This window comes from Pieris brassicae, chromosome 3 (assembly GCF_905147105.1).
Source record: "Pieris brassicae chromosome 3, ilPieBrab1.1, whole genome shotgun sequence".
Classification (NCBI taxonomy): domain Eukaryota; kingdom Metazoa; phylum Arthropoda; class Insecta; order Lepidoptera; family Pieridae; genus Pieris; species Pieris brassicae.
The window spans coordinates 2042989-2051883 of NC_059667.1; the positions used below are offsets into that span (position 1 = coordinate 2042989).

General features: G+C 33.7%; 1 protein-coding gene across 1 annotated transcript in view; it reads right to left on the minus strand.

The window, feature by feature from the left end:
- The window catches only part of LOC123707334 (zinc finger protein chinmo), a 48221-nt gene extending 40105 nt beyond the window's left edge, over window positions 1-8116 (minus strand). The window contains exon 1 of the mRNA XM_045657319.1: window positions 8036-8116. The gene's annotated coding sequence lies outside the window, so the exon portion shown is untranslated. The remainder of the gene's footprint in view (window positions 1-8035) is intronic.
- Between the last annotated feature and the right edge of the window lie 779 nt (window positions 8117-8895).

Genomic DNA, 8895 nt, shown 5'->3' on the forward strand with positions numbered 1-8895 from the left:
AGCTATGAAAAGCAGGTATAAAAAAATATAAAGGCACGATTCAGGTGCTAGGTGACTAGATTCAAGGTAAATATATAATAATTAGTAATAAACGGTAAAGTTGTTCAAAACTAAAAGCAATAATAATGTATGCCTACGTACTTCCATAAAAGCCATATACAACATAGATGCATTGCCGTTCTTTGAATCTACTTGGAGTTCACCTCATTGGGAAGACTGTTTCACAGCTTGCCATTACCTTCCAAAATGTCTAGTAAAGTGGACTGTGAAAGATTTCTAACCATGGTGAATAAAACCTAGAATTATTACGGCTGGTAATTTTTCACACCCATACAAAATAAATTTTAAATTATTCAAAACAAATTATTGAATTTAAAAACCGAAATTTTCTGCGTACAATTATAAATTTAGCTAATGCCCTAATAAAAATTCGCAAAACCGGTTGTTTACCGGTTTTTATTGTAATGTATTAATAGACAAATATTTTTTTTTTATTCATGCGTTGCCGTCAGCTTGCCGTTTTAGCTATGTTTTTTATTAGAGCAAGTTTCGTCGCATTATAATTAATTAGGTTTTTTCCAAAACTTTGTTTTAAAGTACCTACTTTATACTACTACTACTATATTATTGTGTATATATATTTTCACATAGTTTATTAAACGGTTCACTTCTACAATGATCTCTATTATTTATGGGTTATTAATAAATCTTTAGTTTAAGCTATTATGTTTTTGTAGCGCTGTGTCTGTTCTGTCTGCGCAGATACAAGTATGAACCATACGTGGCCATGTCTAAAAAAATATTGTTAGAAAACGAACCTACTAATATTAACAGTACAAATAATTTAAAAAAAACTTCTATTCGAACGGTTGTGTTGGCAGTAAAAGTTATTTATGACAAAGTATTGGACACACGGGAGTTGTACTGACCTGGACTTAGAATTAACCACTTAAAGTACAATAATTATTATAATGGGACCAAAAATAAAAACGTATTTTTATTAGCACCAGCTGCGTTTTAGCGAATAGGGTATATGCTAAAAGTCTAATTTAATCTAATTTAAAAGGTTTAAACGAATTTAAACCTTTTAATAACAAGCAATCATATCAAAATTTTATTTATTCGAAACTATGAACACGAATAAGTATCGCAATACAGCGAGGGAATGTTGCCAGCATTAAAGGTACACAGGGATCAAACTTTAAAAAAAAAACTATTTATCAATTTTTAATTATTATTATTACAATTAACGATATTAATATTGCAAGTACTGTATATTTGTGTGTTGTAAATACATAAGTTTTGTACACAAACGTCAGTATTAAAAAAAATCGGGTCTAAATTTAAAGTCCCAAATGAAGGATGTAGAGCAGGCAAGAACTGGCAAGAAACTCTACACCTCTCTTTTAAGTTGTAACATTTTTTTAACTTTTATAATAGATATGTTTTTTTATGTAATAGGAGGCAAACTGGTTACACACTCACATTGCGAGAAGGCTCGCAAGTGCGTTGGCGGCCTTTCAAGAACTGGTACGCTCTTTTCTTGAAGGACTATAAGTGGAATTGGTTCGGTCTGTGTATTGTATTCAGATACACAGGGGTTAAACGAGCTATCTTACAGTTAGCTAACACATGGCGTATGGACATCAAAACAGAGGCTTTCAAAAATATCAACAATATTAAAAGTTTGACCTTTGTGAAATAACTGTGCGACGGTGAGTATAAACCAAACTATTTTAATGGATTTAACAAATTGCTGTTTAATTTTAACAGACGCCCTAACCTTGGTTTAGATTCCACCTGTATATCGGAGGGCTTACAAAATTCTTGTACGTTTATCTAATCATTTTATATCATAGCATTCTGCATAGGCGTATCAATTTAATGTAGATATATTATACTTATCTAGGCGAAGGTACCTGAAATAATATTGACGAACAACGTATTATAAACAACATATTCAAATATATGATTTAAATAAAAATTACACTCTAAAGACCCGAATGAACTTGCTCGCCAACTCACCGTTAGTCAGTATGTTTGTCTAAACGACTAAAACGTCATCATATTCTAGAGCTAGAAGACCGGCAGTAGCTCTAGGCAGAAGATGAGTAGATGCTGTTAGCAATACCCGCAGAAAAAATGTGTGCGTGTACTAGTGTACACACGTAAGCAGTGAAACTTCTTTATGACCTTATTTTTCGAAAAATGATCTACTATATGCAACTTTACAGAAATTGGTTAAATAAAGTTAAATTAGAAAAAGATTAACAAAAGGCTTTTATAATCATAGACATGAATACAAATAATGCAATTATTTAATTTTACCTTATTACTAAGATTATTACGGAATTTCATTAATTAATAGAATTATGACTATCATTGTTATCGTTATTATATATCTTGTTATTAATGGCTTCGAATCTCTTCGAATCAACCGTGGTAGGGACAAGAAAATGATGGCGCGTAACGGAAAAAACGTGACGCGTAACCGAAAAATGTGACCCGAAACCGAAAAAATGTGACGATAAATTTATATATATAATAACTACTATACACTGTGACGCGTAAAGCTGGACAAATTTTATACTTTTTATATGTCTTCGCCGTGAATCATTCCGTACAGTTCTTGAGTTTATTGTAAAAAAACATACAGATGCGGCGGAAGACTTTGTAGGCTAGCTCTACAACTTTTCTCAGTCATATATGTATATATATCTCATCTCAGGGTTAAAACAGCGTTCGTATGACACGTTCAACCGTTTTTTTCCTAATTTGAATATCGATCCCTAAAACCTCACAAACTTTATCCACTTCATAATATTCGTATAGACTAAAAAATAACAAAAGTAAAAAAATCTGTGGCGCTACAACCCTTTTCGGACTGGGCCTCTGGGATTTCTGTATGTGTTTCGTAATCATTTGTTATTCTAATAGGCAAGTAAGTGTACAGCCTCCTGTGCCTGACGCTCGCCGTCGACTTTTGGGTCTAAAGCAAGCCGGTTTCCTCAAAATGTTTAATGCGCATATAGAAAGAAAGTCCATTGGTGCACAACCAGGGAACGAACCTACGATCTCAGGGGTGAGAGTCGTACGCTGAAGTCGGCTGTTGCATTAGTACTACTACTTTAACGTATAAAAGCGAATTTATTACATTATTTAATGACCCATTAATTACTAGGAATCGTAACCAGAGAACACTGAAAAACACTGGAACTTTCGAGTCAAGAAAGTTCTACTTCTACTACCAGTACTCAGTACACTAATTGCAATTTGATTGACTTGATAATTAGTAAATAAGTGGTCCCCGAACTCTAATTATAAATAAATAATGAGTTGTTAAAACCGAAGCGCTAATGTTGCAACCTCTACAATATCAGTTATTCACAAATAAATAATTTATTTGCAAGAAAATAATATAAAAATAGGCATGCAAATGACATATTCATTTTATAACGTCATATAATAAGAACATCAACACAATGTCATACTAATAAGCTATTTATATCTGTTGTCAAACTCATGGTACAAAAACTATATATTTAAAAATTTAATCACCTTGCTCTTGAAATCATTTCACGGCAGTGATCAATAACTTACATATAATTACAGTACACTTCTGGATGTTAATAAAAAGACAAAGCTTCTAAATTTACAGTTACTGCCAGTTCTGATATCAATGATCCTGTTAACTGATTGTGTCGGATTTAAAATAAAACAATAATGACTAGGTGGACATATTGATACAGTATAGAACCCTTTCGCTAAGACCTGCTGAGCTTATTATTTTGTCTATTCCTATATCTATATATCTACATTGTATATTCGCGGATGCTTCCACCCGTACGACTTCGACGAGTTGCTTAAAATAAGCTAATTTTTAAAGTGGCATTATCCAAATTCAAATTAGCTGTTATTGGTTGGAATGTTATTACAATTTGTTAATCAAAATAATGATAAAAATTAAGGGCCGCAGTCTTCTTAATTAACGTCTCTTTGTCCTTGACGCAACAGACAGTCCCTTGTGTAGATGCTGTTATAGCGTAGAGGAATCAGTCAGCCACGTCGGGCTGGAGTGCGTGGCTATGGCTTCCCAACGAATAGAAATCCTCGGAGCAGTAAGGTTGCTCAGTAAAGCTTGCGAAGTGAAAAAAAACTTTTGAGCTTCTGGAATGAGGCTGGCATTCTTTTCAAACAAACATCTATCGTTACTTTTACGTTATAGACTTACAATCGTGAAACGCTTTTAAAGTCAAAATCATTTATTCATAGGTATCACAATGTACACTTGAACGTCAAAAAAGAAATACATAATAAATGCTTCTAATTTTACATTTTACAGTTCTCAAATCAAGGACTTTTAATCGCCAAGTTTTTTGTTTAACACAACGTTTGTAAGGATCTGCAACCATTACACCATGTTCCACATGAGATCTTAAGTAATTAATAATAATATAATAAACTAAAAACAAAGATTTCTCCTCTATCAGCAAGCACTTACATTCTCGTGGTAACAACACCCAAATACATAGTCGAAGTAAAACCGTGTAAAACCTTAACTATCTTACTCTAAGACGTAACCTGTTATAAGCCATTTAACTTAAAACAATAAGTTAAATAATAGCAATATAACAGCAATATACGAATAACTAGAATCCGTTCTATGATTGATAGACCTAAAACAAGTATAAGCCAAGAGATAAGTGGCCATAAAATCTTCATGTAAAGCAATGTTACGAATTAATCTGCAAATTAATGGGATAATGGCTGGCTTTGATGAGCTATACTTGAAATCGACACTATGATTATTTTAATAAATTGACTAGAGTTAAGATCCTATCTAATAACAGAAGACACTGGACGGCTACAATCGCAAATTTTGAAAATCGAAAGTTTATCTATCCAAATTTGAAATTGAGGTTTTTTAGATATTTAATTTACTAGTTTTGTAAAGCAACGAATTGTTTAAAAAAAATGTCAATTTAATTGAAGATCGTATACGAGATACTATATTACACTGGTGGGCTACAATCGCAAAATTTGAAAATCGAACGTTTATCTTTCCAAATTTGAAATTTCGAAATTCACCTATCAAATATTTATAAATAAGCCAAAAATAACTATGAAACGTGTTTGTAAGTGGCGCCATCGCTTTATAAGGACACGGAACACGCTTTGCATACAAAATAGTTTTCGGTACATTTTCTAAGTGGATAATTATGAAGTATAATCATATTTGAATATTATATTAACTGCTATTAAAAATCAATTAGGCAAGCCAGTTTCTAATTTTCTCAGTAACATCCCATAAAAGTAATTAAAAATTTAAATGATACAGTTCAATGAATACATATAAAGTGATACGTTAATGAATACTTAAAAAAACGGAAAATGAATAAAGTTAATGCTCATTTAGTTCATTAGTACTTGAAAATATGATATATACAGTTTAGACAATATATTGACGAGGAGAGGAATTGGTATCAAAACCAAAATCGGAGTCATTATTGCTTTTGTATTTTCTATCTTACTATATGGAGTAGAAACGCATAATCTTAGCCCGAGAAAGGCCTGAAGTTTTTGAAATGTGGCGCAGGAGGCGGATGAAGAATACTGTGGACCGCTAAAACCTGCATGAACCCAGCTCCATATCAAAACCGGTTTATCAGTGCATCATTTCGTACTTTGGTCACACAATGCGCAGGGGTGACAAGAACCTAGAGATACCCGTCATCATTGGCAACAGCGAAGGAAAAAGATCGCGTGGACGTTCGTCAACAAATGGACTGATCAAGTCAAAGACTTGCCATCCTAAAAATTATACACAAGAGGTGCAGGACCGAAATTGGAAAAAATAAACTATTTGAGTATTTTATGAAATTTAACTAAATGTGTAAGATTAAAATTAATTATTTATTCTAATTTAATATGTATTTAATGTTATATTAAATTATTACAATAACAATTGTATTAAAATACTACAATATCTGATTATTAGGTATTATTTCTGTATATTTGTAACGGACTGGACTATTCCTGTATATCATAGCATCAACGTTCGTTTGTTCCACAACGAAACGTTTCTTAAGGTAACAAATACTGTGCCGCGCACCACTATGTACCAGCATGCTATGCACAATGTACCAATTGCAAACAAACCAACCAACCAACCAATTGCAACCAATGCCGGCAACGCACTTGCGCGCCTTCTGGAAATGTAAGTGTACAAAGGCGGCGGTATCTTTATCATCAGGTGAGCTTCCTGCCAGTATCCTGTGAAGTCACGTGACAGGCCGCTTGCATTCAATAAAAATACTATATGCGAAAATAATGTATGGCGCTAGTTTTCATATTTAACTATAATTTATTATTAATTAACTACAGGTTCTACGTATGTTCAATTGTTCAAATATTGAAAGAATAATATTATGCCCATACAAATATAACTCATGGCCATCACTTGCATCATAATACTATTTATATATTCGCATAGACCATATATAAACGACTCCATGTAACTAAATGTTTGAATTTCCATAGACTTGCTACTTCAATAAAAACGTATGAAACCTGAGCAGCGCTGCGTGGGCGTAAATGAAACTAAAACACGAAATTCGTTACGAGTATTCGAAAATTACTAGTTAGTATCGTTTACCGTACTTAGTATGGTAACGATACTAAGGTAACCATAGATCGAGTACGTATATACTAAAATACTTGCTTAACGTAAACCTGAGCAGCGCTGCGTGGGCGTAAATGAAACTAAAACACGAAATTCGTTACGAGTATTCGAAAATTACTAGTTAGTATCGTTTACCGTACTTAGTATGGTAACGATACTAAGGTAACCATAGATCGAGTACGTATATACTAAAATACTTGCTTAACGTGAAGATACTAAGGTTTGGCTAACTTCGATGTGTTTTGGCCGAAGTCCAGGCGAGAGCAACATGAAACGCTCAAAAAGCTCACCGATATTAGACAAATTTATAGCTAATACAGTAGTGGTAGACAAAAGACAAAGTTTGGCCGAATTTTTAGCTAAAATCAGTGTCGTAAAGTTTGCAGGTGTATACGCGTAATGGCTATCTGGCTCTGGCATCGAGGAGTTATCACTTAACATGAAACTCTTACCCGTATGCATGTTTAATAATGCATTTTAAAATCGTCTTAACTATTATAGATTATTATTATACTTATCTTGTGTTATACAAGTGAATATATTTTTCGTAAATATCAGACTCAAAATTCGACATGTGTCGAGGCACATCTATAAAAATTGTAACTAGGAAGCAAGTTCATAGCAAAATTTTAAAAGAAAACATTACTACGTTTTTCTAACTCAGTCTAAGGGTTAACTCGTTAATTACTGCTTGACTGATAGACGAAAAAATACCTGACCAGCTATCACAACGGCCACGCAGCGCAAGTTGTAATAGATGACGGAGCTGCTGGAGCTGTGTGCCGATAGTCGGGCAGAATCACTTAGGAGGAAGGAATTTACACTATTCGTGTAAATGATATTTTAATTCGTTAAGTTACGCTTTTATAATAACTTCAAATTTTTCCTCTGAATTTAATTCCTCACGTAACAATAATTGTTAAATGATGTACGGGAGCTTACACTGTAGAGCTATCGAAGTGTTTTGCTGGTTTCGCTCATTCGCATTTGTAAATTTTAGTTTAAGACTGTTTTAGGCTATAAACTTCGTGCATAAGCTATCAAAAATATATTAACGGGATTAAAATGTGTAATATGAGAACTTAAAACATATGACACAAATAACATATAAAAGCACGCTTGTAGCTTAATTTAAGCCTTAAATATTACAATCTAATAAAAAAAAACTTGATAATTTCTCTTGAACATAATTTTTGTTCCAAACCCGAATCAGATAAACAACACCAAAGCCTGAAAACAAAATACACAAGACACAACACAACACAAACATACATACACAGAAACACTGCACAGACAAAGCACTCAACGGCCTAATTCTTTTCAATTCAGAAGGCCGCCGTGTCCGATACTTACGTGAAATATCAGTTACCCATCGGCGTCTCGAATTGAACGGGAGTTTGGCCGGGCGCCAGGGCAACAATTCGAGCCCTTGAGCAACGGCGCGGACGCGCGGTCGAGGAAGTAAGTCGAGCGGACTGTCAAGTTTGTACGGAAATCGGGCGGCGGCAAGATGGGCTGCGGGGCGCACGCGCGCGGCGCCCGTTAACAGCCCTGCAGGAGCCCACCCTTTAAATCGAACGTCATATCCCGACCTCCCGCCCACACCCCACGGACCCTAAAAAATGCATTGCGTAACGCTTCTACCGAATTTAGGCTTGATCAATTATACACCTGCGTCGTTACGCCGATACCTGCTCTCGTTCGATGATGAAGTATTCTCTAGAGATTAGTTGAGGATTTATTGGATATAGTTACATTTGCCAAGTATTGTGAAATATGCGTTTTATAACATTTGGATAAAACTTATTAGAAAATTTCGTTTATAGTATTGTATTTTGTTAAAATAGCTTTTACACATTAAGAATACACTTTTTAAACGGATTGAAGCTATGTATTGTTATTCAAAACTTATAATTGTTTACATAATTTTAATTTTTCGCGTGCTTTACAGACGTAGTCACCGTGACCACGCACGCTGAAAGCACGCGAAACGTCGGAAAAAAATTTAAATTTAAAATTATGTAAACAATTATAAGTTTTGAATAATAATACATAGCTTCAATCCGTTTAAAAAGTGTTTTCTTAAATTTCGTTTAAAAGTAGACAAGTTAGCAAAGAAATAAATGAATTTAAAATATTAATGATCGGAAAAATCCTACTATGACATTCAGTATATTGACCATGACATTTTATTAACTCCATGACAAATATAA